This window comes from Sarcophilus harrisii, chromosome X, assembly GCF_902635505.1.
Source record: "Sarcophilus harrisii chromosome X, mSarHar1.11, whole genome shotgun sequence".
Taxonomy (NCBI): domain Eukaryota; kingdom Metazoa; phylum Chordata; class Mammalia; order Dasyuromorphia; family Dasyuridae; genus Sarcophilus; species Sarcophilus harrisii.
The window spans coordinates 6,031,732-6,050,812 of record NC_045432.1 but is presented as its reverse complement, the minus strand read 5'-3'; the positions used below and the strand labels follow the sequence as shown (position 1 = coordinate 6,050,812).

General features: G+C 41.2%; 1 pseudogene; it reads right to left on the bottom strand.

Annotated features, from left to right (window-relative positions):
• Window positions 1-603: 603 nt before the first annotated feature.
• Window positions 604-19,081, bottom strand: part of LOC100928238 — a 38,181-nt pseudogene continuing 19,703 nt past the window's right edge.

Genomic DNA, 19,081 nt, shown 5'->3' with positions numbered 1-19,081 from the left:
CCCCATTAAAAGAAAGGGGGAAAATATTGTATAAGATGTGTATAGTCAAGCAAAAGAAATCTTCACATTGGCCACGTCTGAAAATGTGAACCTCGTTGTGTACCTTGAGCCCATCACCTCTGTGTCAGTACGTGGGTAGCCTGCCTCATCATCTGTCCTCTGCACTTGTGGCCAGACGTTGTATTGAGCCCACTCCCCTCTTTTAGTGATAGCTTTTATCACTGCCAGTTTGCTGGATGAGAGTGAAACTGTGTCAGAGCTATTTTAATTTCCCACTCTTGGATTATCACAGATTTGATGAAAGATTGACAACTTTCATCTGCCTTTTGAGCATTTGCGCTTGTTCTGAAAATTGTGCGTCTCCTCCGAGCGCTTCTTTATGGAAGACATGGATGCTTTTCCAAAATGATATTCTGGACCCCCGCCGGTGAGTTTGGAGTCCCTTCAGTCCAGTGGCCCAGGCCACGGAAGTCTTCCAAGAAATAGAATACGCCTTCCTCTCCTGTGGCCTCCGAAATCTTTTTCTCTCCATTATGACCTCTTCATTTCTACTTAGTTTATTAGTATTTCTAATGGCTCCCCAGTGTTTTGCCCTGAAGGACACTACAGTTGCTTCATGCATGCGATGCATTCATTGTGATGCTGCTGCTGCTGCTGCTGCTGCTGCTGCTGCTTCTGTGCTCTATCAGCCAAAGGCATCAAGCCTAGGTATTGTCATAACCATTTCCTGCCCAGCAATTTATCTTTTGGCTGTAACTGTGTGCATTTGCTCCCAGATCACCATGACAAAAAACATCTGGTGGGAGAATGAAAAATGTGGTTAGTCTCAACAATGCCAGCTTCCTCCCCATCCCCAGGTGAATCAACTGCATGGACTGGGCTTCTTTTTTTTTGTTTTTAGTTTGTTTTTTTTAATCATTGTAACCATTCAGGCTCAGGCTTAAACCCAAGGAGGGCACCTTGATCCCTGCTGGTACCAAGTATTTTGCTTCCGTTGACCAAGTGGTATTTCTTTTCCTCATGTGGAGATGTTTGTGGTTGGAGAGCTAGCTCATTGGCTCTCTTTTGACCTCTAAAACAAGAGAGGAGAGATCTTAGATTTGATTTTGAGCTCAAAGGCCCTAGATTTCATCTATTCCAACCCTTTCATCTTACACAGAAGGAGACAGACCTTAGAGAGGTCAAATTGCTAAGTCTTCCTTAGAACTGTTATTATTTGCCCTTCAGACGTTTGGCTAATTCTCCAAATTGGAGGAGGCTAAATGGGTCAGAAAACAACTGACATTTAGGTGGTCCCTTAAGGTTGCTAGAGTAATTAATGTGTTTGAGCCTTACAAGGGCCTTGAAATAGGTATTACAGGAAGAATCATTCCCATTTTACCGAGGAGAAAACTGAAGTTTGGAGAAGTTGTGACCTGCCTATGCTTGACACATTTAGAAAATAAAGCACTTTACATGGATTAGCTGATTTGGGATTTCAGGACTGGGAAATTCCTCCATCCGGAGATCCTGAGATTTTCCCAGAGAGTAATTCCTCCCACACAAGTGGGATGTCAACTGGATGTCAACTTAGATTTATAGTGGATGTCAACAAATCAGATGGCTAGGAAAGAAGATCAAAATTTCATTATTATCCACTAATGGGTAGTTATGGGAAGGGCAGAAGAGAGGGGTTTACCCAGTTTTAGGGTAGGTGATAAAAGGAAGTTACCAGGTAAGGCTGCTCAGTGGCTTCATTTATTTTGGAGGCAGAAGAGGGACAAGTTGGATTAGGGGTGTTAATATCAGAATTTCTCCGTGGCTTTTTTGTGGTGGCAAGGAATTGGAAATCGAGGGAATGCCCATCAGTTGGGGAATGGCTGAACAAGTTGTGATATATGAATATCAGAGAATCCTGTTGTTCGAAAAGAAATGAGAGCCAGGTGGATATAACGATTTACAAGAACCGATGCTTGAGTGAAGTGAGCAGAACCAGGAGAACATTTGACACAGTCTCAGTAACATTGTTCTATGATCAACAATGACAGATTTAGCTCTTCTCGGCAATAAAGTGATCCAAGACACTTCCAGTAGACTCGGAATAGAAAATGCCATCCCCAGCCAGAGAAAGAACAATGGAGGCTGAGCATGGCTCAGAACATACTGTTTTCACTGGTTTGCTTTCTGGTGGTTTTTCCCCTTTATTTTTGATTTTTCTTTCACAACATGACCAACATGGAAATAGGTTTAAAATGATTGTACATGTATAACCTATATTGATTACTCGCTATCTTAGGGAGGGGGGAGGAAAGGGAAGGAGGGAGACAAAGTTTGGAATACAAAGTTTTACAAAAATGAATACTGAAAACTATCTTTGCAAGTAATTGGAAAAAAATACTGTTAAGTGGGGGGGGGGGAGGAGATTGTTTAGGTGGGACTGGACTGGAGCCTTCCCTTTTGAGACAGGATGGGCACAACCCTGTAGGTTCATTTCTTTGATGTGTAAGGTTACCGCTTTTAGGGAGATATCTTCCCCAAACTCACTGTATACAGTTTTTGTACACTTCCTTTATAATACTCCCTTCCCCCTTGATGTCATCATCTCTGGACTGCTCAGTGTATAGGTTTACAATACAGTAAATTGTTTTGTACAGTAAAATGGGAAGCTTGGTCCAAGGAGGGTTACGGGGGAATGAAACAAAAAATGTGGAGAATAAATCATACAAAATCCAGACTCTTATATTAAAGACTAAATAGCAGATATCAGTTACATTTCAGTGGATCTGGGAAGGAATAAAAGCAGTTTAAATAATCTAGGTCTTAACCATTGAAAGAGGTTAGGGCGCTTTAAGAGTCAGTGGACAGTAGTTGTTATTCAGAACAGTATAAATAAAGCAAAAGGATCTTTGATGCCTGTATCCCATTATAGTAGGCTTAGATATGCCAGGTGATTCTAGTAATAAGATTGTAAAACAGCTGCACTTCTCCTGTCACGGTCAAAGAAAGCTACTATTAAAAGGAGGGACCTGGCTGCAAAAACATCAAGTCAAGACTGTTCCTCCAGGCCCAAGTCTAAAGTCCCAGATTGACATCATTAGGCACCAGGAGAACTTTAACTCCCTTTGATTCCAGGTATAGTCACCAATGCTTTTTTGGAACAGCCCGTCACACAACAGAATTCCACATTATTCACAGGGCGTCACAGTACAGTGGGGAAACTGAGTTAAGAAACTCCTGCCATCATCTCTATCTTTCCATATAATTCACACCTACCTGTCTCATCACTCCCTTTGAACAGTTCTTGGCATTTTCCCATGAATGCTGGATTCTGACGTCAATCAGTTTAATAATTTGAACAATCATGCTTGGATTCAAACTCAGAGAAAATAAAAAAATGAAAGAATAAATCCCCAAATGTTCCACTTCACGTAGTAAGTTTCCCTTTTCACAGCTTGTAAAGTGCAGAATACAAATATCTCCCAAGGTAAGGCAGCATAAGTCAGTGCACTGATAATAATAATAAAAAACATAACAATTAGTAGAAATCTTCAGTCTTAGTACTAATTAAGAATATGTTCATTTTTTTGTTTTCAAAGAGGACCAATGACTTCACCAGGATGATGACTTGCACATGAGTCAGATTGAAGTGAGGCAGAGTTGCATAAAGTCATCAGCTTCATTCTCTCTTCTAGTCACAATGGTGGGATGCAGTAGATGACCTTGGCATCTTTGATGTCTGACCAAACTCTAAATGCTCCCTGGCCTGTTTCAGCCACTTTCGTGGCTATTGGAACAAATGGTGCTCATCCTTCCATTCCACAGAATATGTGATTTTTTTTTATTGTTTGTGGCAGCCCTTTTTGTAGTGACCAGAAACTGGAAACCGAGTGGATGCCCATCAGTTGGAGAATGGCTGAATAAAGTGTGGTAGGTATATGAATGTTATGGAATATGATTGTTCTGTAAGAAATGACCAGCAGGAGGATTTCAGAGAGGCCTGGAGAGACTTGCAGGAACTGATGTTGAGTGAAATGAGCAGGACCAGGAGATCATTATACATGGCAACAACAGGATCATACGGTGATCAATTCTGCTGGACGTGGCCCTCTTCAACAATGAGGTGATTCAAACCAGTTCTAATAGTTCAGTGATGCCATCTACACTCAGTGTTGAAAAATTATCCGTGCATATGTTTTGAAAATAAAAAGCTTTAAATAAAAAAAAGAGTTGAAAATTATCTATGCATATGTTTTGAAAATAAGCATACCCTTGTTTCAGGTTTTCGCCTTGTTTCCCCCACCCCCTCCCCCAATGTTATATGTGTTAGAAATATATGTTAATTATACTTTAACATATTTAACATGTATGGGTCTACCTGCCATCTAGGGAAGGGGACGGGGAGAAGGAGGGGAAAAATTGGAGCAGAAGGTTTTGCAAGGGTCAATGCTGAAAAATTATCCATGCATATATCTTATAAATAAAAAAATATATGTTAAATCCAATATTTATACAATTCTCTTACTACACAAGAAAAATCAAGTCAAAAAGGAAGGAAAATGAGTAAGAAAAAAATGGAAGTGAACAACATCAAATAGAGTGAAAGTATGCTCAGTGCCCACAGCCTTTTCTTTGGGTATAGATGGCTCTCTTCATCACAAGATCATTGGAGCTGGTATCAATCATCACGTTTCAACACCACTCTTTATTTTTTCTGCTGAGACAATTGGGGTTAGGTGACTTGCCCAGAGTCACACAGCTAGGAAGTGTGTGAGATCAGTTTTGAACTCAGGTCCTCCTGACTTCAGGGCTGGTGCTCTAGCCATTGCGCCATCTAGCTGCCCCTCAACACTCACTCTTGCAAAACTTTGTGTTCCAAATTTTTCTCCTTCCTCCCCCCCCCCCCCCCCCCGACTCCTCCCCTTGACAGCAAGTAATCCTATATGTTGAACATTTCCAATATATATAGTTCCACAATTATCATGCTGCACAAGAAAAATCACATCAAAAAGGGGACAAATGAGAAAAAAGCAAGCAAACAACAACCAAAAAAAGGTGAAGATGCTTTCTTGTGCTCCACACTCAGTCCCCACAGTCTTCTCTCTGGGCTTCATCACAAGACCATTAGAACTGGTGACCAGTGTTTGTTAAAGAGATTTTAGTTCCTTGGCAAACCAAATCTAAAGCTCTCAAAATGACCTCTGGGGTAGAATTTATAAGACTCATATGCATACTCTTCCTGGTGACTACTTTCACAGAGCTGGTAAGGGTTATGATCTTAGGAAGAGTGCAAAAACTTAGAGGGTCTGGCAGTCTCAATAAACTTCTCAGCCACGATGATGATTTTCCAAGATCCTAAGTTAATTGTAACAAAGCAGAGCAGAACCATTTCAATAACTCGATACAGTCATTAAGCAGAAGGACATTTTGCCTTGTTATTAAAATCACAGCATTCAGATCAAAAAGAGGAGCTGACCTTCTAAGGCTACATTTGTAAATAAATCATATTCCCACAGTTCAACAGCATTCCTGGACAGAGATAGCACAAGGCAAAAGACTCACAAATGCAACACTAACAGAATTTTTATAACGAGTCATGGATTTAAGACATACAACACAAAACAGACTCATTGCCAGTCAGATGACACCAATCTAGTTGAAGGCATCTCTAGAAGCCACAGAAATCATTTGTCAATCGACCAATTTTTGGCTTTCTATAGCACTTGCATTCAATGACCAGGAGGAAAAGGGACAGCAAAAAATATTTATATAGTGCCTACTATGTGCCTAGGCCCTGTGCTAAAAGTGTTTTATAAATCTAAGGGCATTACTTTTCTTTGCGCAAAAACTTTTGAACTTAATTGTCTCTTTTGTTTTGAGCTATAGCTTCTATCTATGATTTGATCAAGAATTCTTTAATATAGTTGTAAAAAAGGAAAGAATTTGCTCCTTTCCTCTTTATTTTTCACAATGTAACCATTTAAATTTGAGTTTCATAGTCATTTGTAGTTTATTTGGGTATGAGTTGGAGGTCTAAAGCTCATTTCTGGCCAAATATTTCCCATTTTCTCAGAGGTTCTTATCAAATAGGCAGTCCTTACCAAAGAAGTGTGTGTTCTTGGATTTATCTAGATCTCTAATTTTTTGTGGGCTCTTTCTGTGTGTTATTTATTAAAATATGGGAGTAGGGCTCTTTGTCTCTTTTTTTCCTAGGGTGCCAGTAGTTCTCGGATTGTCTCATCAGTTTCTCTCTTCAAGGACAGTTATTTTGCTTTTGTCAATAGAAACCTCTGTACTTCTTCCAATTTGCCGATTTTTTACTTTGTTCTCGTATTCCTTTTTGTGGATTAGAATGTTACTCTCTTTTCAGTGTATGGGCAAAGTTCTACCTTCTGTTCTGAACTATGAATTTTCTTTCTCTTTTAAAATTCTATTTGAAGGATTTCAATTTCCCCTTTGAAAATTTCAGTCCTTTTTATCAGTTTTTCAATTATTCTGGGGGTCTTTGTGATAGTTCCACTGTTGTGTTTTGGGGTCTAGTTGGTGTTACACTGTTGTTATTTTCTTTTGGAGATTTTTCAAAACTAACTTTTAACGAATATTATTTACTCTTTATATTTGGAGCTCTTTTTGTATGCTCATTACTACACTTTCACTGCTCGTTTTTTTCTGAAAGATTTTCCTTGTGATTTTTTTGCCATCTATATTTTGATCCTTTCACTGTATTTTACAGATTCCTTCCTCTTTTGAAGTGATGAAAGGTAGCTGGGCTTACAATGACTCCTTCCTTTTCTACTCTCTGTATTTGTTTGCATTCCCTGCAGAATGAATTTTACACCCTGTATTTTACGGCACACTTTCATTCTCTTCTACTTTCGTGCTACCTCATATCTTTATTTCCCCATCATATCTCAAATCCACTTCTGTACTATTTTCGTATATAACTGAAATTTGTGGCAAAAACTTTTTACTTTTTTCCTGCTCAACTTGGAAACTTCAAGACTTAGAAACAATTACTCATTTCCCCGACCAAAATGCATGCAATTTGATTGCTTGTTTTGAACCTTTCAGATGGATGGTCTATTTTAATTTCAAGGTGACCTTGCTTCTACTTTACCGAGGCAATTACATTCTACTAAATCATTGATAGAAGACCACAATTGCCCACTTTCAAACACTTTTCTAAATTTGCTTTTGACTTACAGCAAACCTCTAAGTTAGAAAGTTGTTCATTCTGGTGATTCTCAAGAACCAGATAAAGCTTTGAAATTTCCCAGACTGCAAAGCCATTTTTTTTTTCTCTTTTTGGCTTCTGGAATTATTAGAGGCAAAACTTCTAAACTGGCTTTAGTTCAATTTAAAGCTAACCATCTCCACTGGTGAAATCACCTTCTTCACTTACAGTAAAACAATTAAACCAAGAAAAATGGTTTTTTTCCTCCACTCTCTTAGGAAGGGAGATGTCTGGATATTATTTGTATGTAAATTCCACAAAGTCTCTACTTTTAATAGTCCTAAGGATCTGCACTTCCCCAAAGCCATTAAACGATTTCAACATATCTAAAACATTCAACCACACTCCCATTGTGATTTGAAAATTCATTTTATGAAGATTATATTTCAATCATAAATTTAGCCCCGTGGCCGTATTGGTTGGCGTGCTTCAATCTAGTCGGGACCTCTATTTTAAGACAATTCCATCCTCTCTATCCTCAGGCTCTTGCCTGAACCCCAAGACACGGTAACACACAGATGCCAAGTTAAAGATGTGTGGGGGGGGGGAAGCGGAATGATTGGCTCTCTTGCTCATTAGCCTGTGGGATGATATCAGGTGGCCATCGACAGGATTCAGATTTCTCTTGTTCCTGCTGGCCAGGATAGCCCTCCTATGGAGCTTGGGGCTCTTTGACCAAACTCTTGCTTTCTCTTTCAGAGGTAGCATGAGTTGCTCATTAAGAGATAGGGGTGGAGAGCAATCTGGAATTATGCCCAAAGAGTTCGAAAACCGTATGTACCCTTTGATCCAACAATGTCACTATTAGATCTGCTTCCTAAGGTGATGGGGGAGAGGTGGGACATGGAAAGGAAAAGAACCCATCTATTTTTAAATGTTTACAGCTAGCTCTTTGTGGTGGCAAAGAGCTAGAAACTGAGGGGATGCCTATTACCAATTAGTAAATGGCGGAACAAGTTGTACTGTACGATTGTGATGGAATACTACTGGGCTATAAGACATGACCAGCTGATTGATTTTAGAAAAGCATGGAAAGACTTGGATGAAATAATCAAGAGTGAAATGAGCAGAATCAAGAGAAAAGAGTATACGTTGAAAGCAATATCCTTCTAAGAACAACTGTGAGTGATTAATTTCTTCTGAGTATTATTATAAATTGGTTACAAAGGACCTATAAAGGAAGATGCTATTCCCCTCCAGAGCGAGAACTGCTAAGTAGAAGTATAAATAGGATGGTTTTACATATATTTATAAATCTAGATCAAGTGGTGGCCTTTTCTAGTGTGGGGTGTGGAGGGAGGATGGACACAGTTTGGAATTTAAAATATAACCCAAAAAATTCAATTAAAAAAGAAAAAGAAATGGCCACCAAATCTTTATATCTTAAGAGACATCCAGATAACATGAACCCTCAGTTCGCTTATTCTCGTTTTAACAATTCGGCCTTCTCACAGTTCGGTACAAACAGGACGGTCTGGGAAAATTGATCCGATTATGAGTCTCATTTTAATCATTCCTGAGAATAAGCTAGATGGTTCACATCACAAGGTACCAAAGGAAGGGAAAAACCAAAGGAAAAAGAAAGTTAGCAAGCATCTGCACTGTTAGGGGGTTCAGGACTTGTGGAAGCAGTGGATCCGTCTCTGAGATGTGCCAAAGGATTTAGGCTGCCTTCACACTGGGTTGGAGGTCTTTCTAGCTGAATTTCTGAGAGGTCTCCTTGAGTTATTTTCTACTAAACTTGTGTAGTCTCCAAATTTGAGAAATGTGACTCATCAAAGTGGAACATCAGAGACTCTCTGGTCCCAGGAGGCTGATGTGGCTAAAAAGTCTGCCTGGTCTCAGCCATCCTGGAGTCCACAAGTCTTCCCTAGGCTCCTCACAAATTCCAGTCTCATCATCCCTGTTGTTGGGGAATTCCTCAGCTCGGAGATCATTCCTTCTTTAGAGCGCAATAAATCGGGAGGCTGGGATGGAAAATCGAAGTTTAATTAGCATGCACCGATAGATAGCAGAATACAGGGCAATACACATAAGAGTTTTTCCCAGCTGCTCAGCCACTTTGCTTATTTTGAGAGTAGTGGAAATGACAAAGGGAGCCCCCAAACTCTTTCTCTTTCTCTCTCGCACTTTGGGAATGCAACCCCCAGCTTGTAGCCAAGGCTTATAAAAGAGCCAATCTAAAATCCTCTCCTTGCAGAGGTCCTAACATGGCCATGCCATGCCATGCCATGCTATGCTATGCCACGCTAGGCCAAGGAAACCTCTGCCCGCTGGAATAATATTCTCTTCCCATGCTACCATCTCTTTATCTCCCTCACCTATTTCCCTAACAAGACTTTATGCCTCTCTGTTGGGATTTCTCTAAACTTTACTTCCTAATGCCTAGAATAAACTTCTTTTAATCAGTCTAGCCTTTTCAGGTTTGTAAACTCCTTTACGAAGAATCTCTGTGCCACCAGAAGAGGGGCTCCCTACCCATGTGCCTAATCCTAAGGGATTTAGGGGAGCCAAACCTCTTCATTTGGTTCCCTGAACCCCAAACCTGACACTAGACCTCATCATTTAAACTCCCTGACCACCCTAAATCTAGACCTCATCAAAATTTTAGTTCCCTGACCAAAGGGAACCCAAAAATCTAAACCTCATCAGAAGGACTGATTGACAAATAAATTGGGGGGTCATGCAGGGGTGAGGGAGCAACATTTGAACTCAGATCTGTTCACATAGAGGTATTACTCTCATCAGAATACCTAGTTGGGACTGGACTGGAGGCCCCCCTTTCGAGACAGAATTGACTCAATCCTGTAGGCCTATTTCTTTGTTGTATAAGGTTACTATTTCTGGGGGGATATCTCCCCCAAATCCACAGCTCCAGGTGTTTGTCCATTTCCTCCACAACATTCATAACAATGTTAAGACATTGGTGTTATTATTCATATTGTTTTTGCAGGTGGATCAATCAGTCAACATTAAGTACCTAACTGTGGCAGGCACTGAACTAAAGGCCAGGGATACAAAAAGAGGCGAAAGGCAGTTCTTGCCCTCAAGGAACTTACTGTCTAATGGTGAAGAAATTGAAGATCAGGGAAATTGACTGGACCATGCTGCCTCTCCTAGGTGTGTTCTTCAGCTGTTCAGTTCCTTTTTGTCAGCTAGGCCACAGATTATGGGACTCACTAAGGGTCCTTTCTTTCTTTATTTTTTTCAAATTTTTAATAGCTTTTTATTTACAAGATATATGCATGGGTAATTTTACAGCCTTGACAATTGCCAGACCTTTCATTGCAAGTTATCCCCTCCTTCCCCTCACCCCCTCCCCTAGATGGCAGGATGACCAATACGTGTTATTTATGTTAAAGTATAAATTAAATAGAAAATAAGTATACATGTCAAAACCATTATTTTGCTGTACAAAAAGAATCGGACTCTGAAATAGTGTACAATGAGCCTGTGAAGGAAATCAAAAATACAGGCGGGCAAAAACAGAGGGATTGGAAATTCTATGTAGTGGTTCATAGTCATCTCCCAGAGTTCTTTGCTGGGCGTAGCTGGTTCAGTTCATTACTGCTCTATTGGAACTGATTTGGTTCATCTCATTACTGAGGATGGCCAGGTCCATCAGAATTATCGTATAGTATTGTTGTTGAAGTATATAATGATCTCCTAGTCCCGCTCATTTCACTCAGCATCAGTTCCTGTAAGTCTCTCCAGGCCTTTCTGAAATCATCCTGCTGGTCATTTCCTACAGAACAATAATAGTCCATAAAATTCATATACCACAATTTACCCAACCATTCTCCAATTGATGGGCATCCATTCAATTTCCAGTTTCTGGCCACTACAAAGAGACCTGCCACAAACATTTGTGCACATATAGGTCCCTTTCTAAGGGTCCTTTCTTACCTTTTATCCAGATTAGAAACTGTAATGCTTCTTTGAGAAGAAATGTCTTTATTATATCATATTAGAAATGTTAGCTTTAGCAATTAGAGAAGAAAAAGAAATTAAAGGAATTAAAGTGAGTAATGAGGAAACAAAACTATCACTTTTTGCAGGTGATATGATGGTATACTTAGAGAATCAATTAAAAAACTACCAGAAATGTCTTTATTCCTGCCCTTAGGAAAAGGCCTTTGCATTGCTCCATGGGCCACACCTACTCTTCTACTGGGCTCTTCTTTTTTATTGCTCTTTCCTATGAATCACCATCCAAAATGATTTTCACTTGAAAAGTTCCCTTCCTCCTTCTGAAAATCACTTGCCCTAGGAGCCTTGCTTCAGCAAACAGGAGACAGCCACTTTGGGAGAAGATGTTCCATAGAATGAATGTTGACTAGGGCAGGCCCGGGGCCAAAGTGTCAAGGCCATACATCTGTCCTCAGAGCAGCCCCACCTCCTCTAGCTGGGCCCCTTTCCTTCCTGGCATTCCTGCACCAGACCATAATCTATTCCAAAAGGTGAAGAGAAGCAGGGTGAGTATGGTTTTTAATTTGGAAAACTGTTAAGTAGGCAGTCAAGTCTTTTGTGATCTGTTTACAGCAGGGGTCCTCAAACTTTTTCAATAGGGGGCCAGTTCCCTGTCCCTCAGACTGTCGGAGGGCTGGACTAGAGTAAAAACAAAAACTTTGTTTTGTGGGCCTTTAAATAAAGAAACTTCCTGGCCCTGGGGGAGGGGGATAAACGGCCTCAGCTGCTGCATCTGGCCCACGGGCCATAGTTTGAGGACCCCTGGTTTACAGTGTTTGGGAGTGGCCAGAACCCCATTCTTGTATTTCAGCAGGAACTGCCTGTCCCTTAAAAGTTTTTGTAATCACTGAAAACATCTTAACAGATTTTTTTTATTAAAGCTTTTTATTTTCAAAACGTAGGCATGGATAATTTTCAACATTCACCATTGCAAAACCTTGTATTTCAGGTTTTTCCCTCCCTTTCCCCCACCCCCTCCCCTAGATGGCAAGTAATCCAAAATATGCTTGATGGATTTTTGAACATGGAATCTGACAAACCTCTTCCTATATGGGGACTAGGAACAGACATGCAGGTTTCTATCTCTCTGGGGAAATGAGGGATTTGGAGATATCCTAGGAAACACTTGAATTCACTTAATATACTTGCCTTGCCTCAGACAGAGACTGTTGAAGACCTTAGCTTAATAAGGACAGGGCTGCCCACTGCATCATCCAGAGCCATCTCCATTACTGATTGTCACTGGACCCAAATGGCTCTGAAGGAGTGAGACTGTTAACGCTGCACTGCCCTCCCTCACTTAAATCCACTTCACTTGCACGTCAGGGCATCCTGCTATCCCGGTCCTCTTGGCGAACATAGGCTAAATCCCAAATATGCACCGGGCTCCCTAGCCCTTCCCACCCAGACCTATGTTCCTGGCCTGACCCGGGAACAATTTACTTCCTGCCTGATGTCACTTTTTAAAGGCTCAACAAACTAATAAACATAATAGAGACAATAAACCAATACAATAAGTGTCAGTGACTCATAAAGAGAAGGGTAGCGAGTGGTTTGGGGCCCCTCTGGGAGCAAGAGTGGCCTGGAGCATTCCTGGGGGAGCAGGGCTCTGGCAGCTTCTTGTTTGCCTCAGTTCTGCTGCTTAATGAGATGCGGTGAGTGCTCCAGCTTTGAGATGAGACAGGTGCCTTCTGCATTGGATGCCCCTGAAGTGGCTGACCTGAGGCATCCGTCCCTTGCCCTAGCTCTAGCTCAAGTCGTCGTTAACATTTTCAGAGCATTTTAACTGAGTATTCCCCATCTTCCTCCAAGAGAATGACATTTCCAATTAACTCTGCTTATAGGCCATGGGGAATTTTAGAGAAACATCTCCCCTCACATTGCCCCACACTGACACCCCCCAAGTTGGCTTCTAGTCCCCTGCTGTTATGGGGAGGGTGGAGGACATCACTGCAGCCATTCGTCCCAGTCAGCCTCCTGTCTGCTCTCCGGCCGCCTGGGGAAAGAGAAGCCCCGTTTGATGTCTGGCCCCTGAAGGAGGTGGCATTTCCAGTCTGATTTGTCTGCCTTAGGAGAAGGAAAGCATCCCTCTCCTTCTGACATCGATAACTTTCTAAAAATGAAGCTTACTGATTCATTCACCCTTCCTGGCCTCCTGTACTCCTGTCCTCATTCCGGTGATTCTGAGCTGCCGGCTTTCAATCACCAATCCCTCAATTCCAGTCCCCTCAATTTCTGCCCCAATGTTCCATCCCACAGCTGTCCACCCTCCCACCGTGCCCTCTGGATTGCTTATTCCATAGACAACAAACTTGCTTTCATCTTAAATCTTTTCATCTTCTGGCTCTCAGAGACTCTATTCCTTCCCTCCCTGGGACAGACTGTTCAGTATCTCCCTACCTGACTAGAGGTGGGGGAGTTGGAATCCTCTTCACTCCTCATTTCCATTTACACACACACACACACACACCCCACACCTCCCCCCCCCCCACACACACACTCTCTATCACCCAATCAAAATTCTGGTAGCTGTTTTCCGCAGACCTCCAGGACACTCCCCTTCCTTCCTCAGTGAATCAGTATTTGGCTCAGAGTCTTACTGTCCTCCCCAACTTTTGCCATGATGCTAGGGGACCTCAACATGCATATCAACAGACTGTTAAAGACCTCAGCTTAATAAGGATAGAGTTTCCCACTGCATCCAGAGCCATCTCCAGTCCCCATGGTCCTTGGATCCTCAAACACCCTGTTCTTCAACTTACTCATTGCCCATGACCTGCTTCACTCCTCCACCCCACCTCAGCTATTCACAGAGATGCACCCCCAGATACACCATCTCCATGTTCAAGAACTCTGAGGTTCTCTTATTTATTCCCAATATATTATTGCCTTTCCACCTTTTCCTCTGCTTTCTCACACCAAATCCTACTCTCTCCACATCATGACCTACAATTCTTTGATGTCTCAGTTGTCTCCCAAGTATTCACTCCTGCTCAATCTAAGCCAAACTCTTCTCCTTTTCTCATCTTGACTGCCTTGGTGGATCGATTCAGTTTTCTTTTCTGGAGTTCCCTCGACAATTTTGCTAATTTTGTCCTGTCAAGTCTCAATGTTGGCTCACTCCCACCATCTGCTGCCTTTTCTTCTATATGACTGTTTTAACTTGGTCCATTACAAATCTATGTTTATAACCTCAACTGGGCCCTTGTTGCTCTTCAGCAATCCTTTTACACCATCCTTATCAATGCACCGTTCCATTCTCTATAGTGGTCCTTCCAAATCTTTTCATTTCTCCTTTACTTCCCATGGCTCCCCCTCTTTCCCCTTTACAACTGAGAACCTTGTCTCATATTTTAACAGAAAAACCAGAGGCTTCCTCTTCTCTCTTCCCCTTTATCCCATATCACCCAGATGTCTTCTCCCACTCTCTCCTCATTTATCCTTGTCTCACATGGTAAGTCATTCCTTCTCCTTGCCAAGGCCAGCTCTTCTACCTGCACAGAGGATCCCATTTTGGCTTGGCCTCTCCTGTAGATTATTCCTCTGTCATTCTGAATCTCTCACTTATTTTATTTCTTCCTGCCTCCTGGTTACTTTCTCATTATAAACATGCCCAGATTTTCCCCAACCTCAGAAAAACCTCACTGGATCTATTCATTCTTATTATCATCCCATATCTTTCCTGCCTTTGAGGACTAAACACGTTGAGAAGGCCATCTACAACACTGCTTTTCCTCTACCTCTTCTTCTCTGGCTTCCAACTAAATCATTTCACCAGAACTGTTCTCTCCAAAGTTACCAGTGAACTTTTTGCTGTCAAATCCATCATTCTCTAGTTTGCCTCTCAGATCTGTGCAGGAGGAAGGAATTTGTGACCAAAGAACTGGAGATCATTATTGATCACAGAATCAATAATTCTGATTATGTTAAATTAAAAAGGTTTTGTACAAGCAAAACTAATGCAGACAAGATTAGAAGGGAAGCAATAAGTTGGGAAAACATTTTTACAGTCAAAGGTTCTGATAAAGGCCTCATTTCCAAAATATAGAGAGAATTGACTCAAATGTATAAGAATTTGAGCCGTTCTCCAATTGATAAATGGTCAAAGACTATGAAGAGACAATTTTCAGATGAAGAAATGGAAACTATTTCTAGTCTAGAAAAGGTGCTCCAAATCACTATTTTTTTCTCTAAATCACTATTGATCAAAGAAATGCAAATTAAGACAACTCTGAGGTTCCATGACACACCTCTCAGATTGGCAGGAAAAGATAATGCGGAATGTTGGAGGGGATGTGGGAAAACTGGGACACTGATACATTGTTGGTGAAACTGTGAAAGGTTCCAGCCATTCTGGAGAGTGATTTGGAACTATGCTCAAAAAGTTATCAAACTGTGCATCCCCTTTGATCCAGCAGTGTTTCTACTGGGCTTATACCCCAGATCTTAAAGAAGGGAAATGGAGCTGTATGTGCACGAATGTTTGTGGCAGCCCTGTTTGTAGTGGCCAGAAACTGAGTGGATGCCCATCAGTTGGGGAATGGCTGTGGTTTATGAATTATGTTTTATAACACAATTGTTGGTTTATGAATATTATGGAATATTATTGTTCTGTGAGAAATGACCAGCAGGATGATTTCAGAAAGGCCTGGAGAGACTTACACGAACTGATGCTGAGGAAAACAAGCAAGACCAGGAGATCATTATACACGGCAACAACAAGACTATACAATGATCAATTCTGATGAACGTGGCTCTCTTCAACACTGAGATGATTCAAACCAGTTCCAATTGTTTGGTGAGGAAGAGAGCCAACTACACCCAGAGAGAGGCCTGCGGGAACTGAGTGTGGTTCACAACATAGCACTCTGACTCTTTTTGTTGTTGTTTGCTTGCATTTTATTTTGTTTCTCTTTCTTTTTTTTTAACTGATTTGATTTGAATTTTCTTGTACAGTATGATAATTTTATAAATATGTATGCATATATTGGATTTAACATATTTCTACCATGTTTAATATATAATTGACTACTTGTCATCTAGGGGAGGGAGTGAGGAAAGGGGGGGAAATTGGAACACAAGGTTTTGCAAGAATTGTCCACGCATATTTTTTTTTTGACTTAAATAATTGGGGTTAAGTGACTTGCCCAGGGTCACACAGCTAGGAAGTGTTAAATGTCTGAGGCCAGATTTGAACTCGGGTCCTCTTGACTTCAGGGCTGGTGCTCTAACCACTGCGCCACCTAGCTGCCCCACATACATATGTTTTGAAAAATAAAAAGCTTTAATAATAAAAAAGAAAATGTCAAAGTTAAACATAGGAATGATTAAAAAAAAATCCATAGTCCTCCTTACTCATTCTCCTTGACTTCTCTGCAACCTTTGCCACTGCCCATCACTCTCTCCTCCTGGACACTCTCCAGGTTTTCGGGCCATCTTTCTCTCTGCAGGTTCTCCTCCTATCTCTCTGACTGCTCCTTCTCTGTCTCCTTTGCCGAAACTTCATCCAAATCAAAGGTACCCTCCAGGTTCAGTCTTGGGCCCTCTTTTCCCTCTAGACTACTTCATTTGATGGTCTCCTTAGCTCTGTGGATTTAATGACCATCTCTCTGCTTATTATTCTCCCGTATACCTTTTCTGCCCAAACTCTGCAGACTCCAATGTCTCACGTCTAATGGCTTTCAGACATCTTGAACTGGATTTCAGTAGCATCTTCTTCTTCTTTTTTTTTTTTTTTTTTTTTTTTTTGCTGTGAGCATTTTTTTAAATTTTCATTTTATAAAGTAGTTTGAAACTAGGCCTTCAGTGCTGCTAAACTGCACATACATACATGCTTTTTGATGCTTTTTGACTAAATAGTGCTCCTATTAGTCTTTTTTTAGTGCAAATTGTTTCAGTTATCGGATGTATTTTATTTTATTTTTTATTTTTAAAGCTTTTTCTTTTCAACACATATGCACAGATAAGTTCTGAATATAGACCCTTGCATAGCCTTGTGTTTCAGATTCCCCTCCTTCCTCCCACCCCTTTCCCTAGATGGCCAGCAATGCAATATATGGTATACAGGTTAAATTATATAGCATCTTAAATGTCCAAAATGAGAAAGTGCCATTTTCCCTTCTGAACCCTCTGCTCTCCCTCCTCCCGCTTTCCCTATTTCTGTCAAGGGCAACACCGGCTTCTAAATCCCTCAGACTCAGAAGCGGCGTCATCTTGCGCTCCACTTTTTCTCATCTCCTGTATCCGATTTGTGGTCAAGGCCTGTGAATTTCACCTTTGCGCTATCTCTGTTTCTTTCCTCTGACACACCACCCCCTGGTACACACCTGCATCGCCTCCCACCTGGACTATTGCAGTAGTCTCCTGCAGGGTCAGCCTGCCTCAAGTCTCTCCATTCTCCATTCAGTCACCATGGGGATTTTCTTAAAGTGAAGCTCTCGGGCCAGCTAGCTGGTGTAGTGGATAGAGCCCTGAAGTCAGGAGGACCTGAGTTCAAATGTGACCTCAGAGACTTAACACTTCCTGGCTGTGTGACCCTGGGCAAGTCACTTAACCCCAATTGCCTCAGCAAAAAAGTAAAAATAAAAACTAAAGTGCAGCTCTGACCATGCCACGTGCCCTACTCAATAGATTCTAGTGGCTCCTTATCACCTCCAGGATCAAATACAAAATTCTTTGACATTCAAAACCCTTCATACTCTGGTCCCCTCCACTACCTTTCCAGTCTTCTTATAACTTACACCTTATAAGGCCCCACACATATTATTATTATTATTATTATTTTTAGCAGTTTCAATTTTTTATTTATTTAACATACATTGCTTTATGAATCATGTTGGGAGAGAAAAATCAGAGCAAAAGGGAAACGTCATGGGAGAAATTAGAAAAAAAACAACAGAAAAAGAAGCGAACATAGCACGTGTTGATTTACATTCGGTCTCCTTGGTTCTTTTTCTATGTGCAGACAGCTTTTCTGTCCAAAGTCTATTGGGATTGCTTATTTTTATTAATGTGACTCAATTCTATATGCAGTATATGTTTGAGAAATTAACCGCTGAGAAGAATCAAGCCTTTCACAGTTGATCATCACACATTCTGGCTGTTATTGTGCACACTGTATTCCTGGTTCTGCTCCTTTCACTCAGCATCAGTTCATGTAAATCTTTCCAGGCCTTTCTCAAATCAGCTTGTTCATCATATTCCATAAGATTCACATACCACGGCTTGTTCAGCCATTCCCCAACTGATGGGCATCCACTCAGTTTCCAATTCTTTGATATCACAAAAAGAGCCGCTGCAAACACTTTTTTTCCCCTCCTTTATTCTTTCCTTGGGATACAGACCCAGTAATGGCACCGTGGGGTCAAAGTGTATGTACAGTTTCATGGTCCTTTGGACATAGTTCCAGATTGCTGTCCAGGCTGGTTGGATCAGTTCACAACTCTACCAACAATGCATTAGTGGCCTAGTTTTCCCACATCCCCTCCCACATTTCTCACTATCTTTTCCTGTCATCTTAGCCTATCAGAGAGGTGTGAGGTGGTACCTCAGACCAACACAGATTATTTGATCCAGTGACACAGACTGTTTCTTGATGTTCCAGGAAGGAGGCCCTCCATCTCCCCACTCTAGGCATTTTCTCTCCATTCTTGGAATGCTCTCTTTCATCATCTCTGTCTCCTGGCTTAGGAGCTTCCTTCAAGTTTCAAAAAATCTTAAAGCCTTCCTTCTAATAACTATTTCCTATATATCCTGCAGCTTTGTGTGTATAGTTTTTGCTTATTGGCTTATACCATTAGATTGTGAGCTCCTTGAGGTCAGGGACTGTTTGTCTTTCTTTCTATTCCTGGAGCTTAACAAAATGCCTGGCACATAGTAGGGGCTTAATAAATTTTTACATTT